Genomic DNA, 1,090 nt, shown 5'->3' with positions numbered 1-1,090 from the left:
CGCGTGCCTGGCCACTGGGAGTTTTGGGTGGTGCGGGCTGAGCCGGGAGCCAGGACATCGTCTCCCCTTGCTCTCACTGGGCACCGTTAACATTTCATTTCAGATCAGGTAATTCGCTTTCACAAGGGAGATTCCAATTTCTCCTTATCGTAGCCTGGCTGACACCGTGGAACGGGAGGACGCGAGAATTGCACCGCGGGGTCGGGCGAAGGCTCCGTCTGTGCTGGGAGGGCGAGCTGCCCGCGCCTCGGCTCCCGGCTCAGCCAGGCTCCGCCGCCAGCTCTCCCTGCTAAGGTAAGGGATCCTCGGGCAGCCGTCCCGGCCTGCAGACACGCAACTCCTTTTGGATGCGGGTGAGCCACGGGATGCATCCCAGAAACGCATCCGCTCTGCTCTGGACAGCTCACGGACGTGCAGCCCGCTGGTGGGGCCAGGCCAGCGCCAGCCCAAAGTAAAACCTGCAAAATGTCTCTCGCCCTTCAGGTCGGCTTCCGACGCATCGCGCTGCCCGCGCGGGTGGGCACAGCCGGGGATGCTCTCCACGTTTGGCTGGGCGGGGAGTCGTGGAGAGGAGAGCTGGAAACGCCTGGGTAAGCTCCGGCAGCGTAATCCTCGTAAGCATCAGCACGAAGTCAGATTTTTACACAAGAGCTGTGCAAAAAAAAGAAGCATGCAACTTGCAACATTAACCGCTCATTGTTACGAAACTTTCAATTAGGGCTGTCAAAAAAAAAAACCCAACAAAACCAAACCCAAAACCCAAACACCAAACCACCTTAATTATTGTTTTAATATACAGTATGAGCTTTTAATGGCACTTCCCGCGCTACTTTCCCAGGGATGTCTGGCACGGGACCAACACCACTCTCCTCACGGGAGCGCTTGGCCTCCTCCCCCGCTCCCGCGCCAACCGGCCCCGCGCCCGGACCTTTCCCTGAGGTAAAAACCTCTGCGCCTCCTCGTGTTCCGTGGGGGGCTTATGCCTGCGCCAGCCCTTCCCGAGCGCTGGGGGAATTTTCACAGCCTCCTGCGGGAGCTTTCACCTCGGCGCGGGGCGGGCGCTGCCCCTTTGGGTTACCCCGAGGGGTCA

Source organism: Egretta garzetta, unplaced genomic scaffold (genome assembly GCF_000687185.1).
Source record: "Egretta garzetta isolate BGI_Z169 unplaced genomic scaffold, ASM68718v1 scaffold583, whole genome shotgun sequence".
NCBI lineage: Eukaryota > Metazoa > Chordata > Aves > Pelecaniformes > Ardeidae > Egretta > Egretta garzetta.
The sequence above is the reverse complement of the archived record's forward strand: the minus strand, read 5'-3'. Positions refer to the sequence as shown.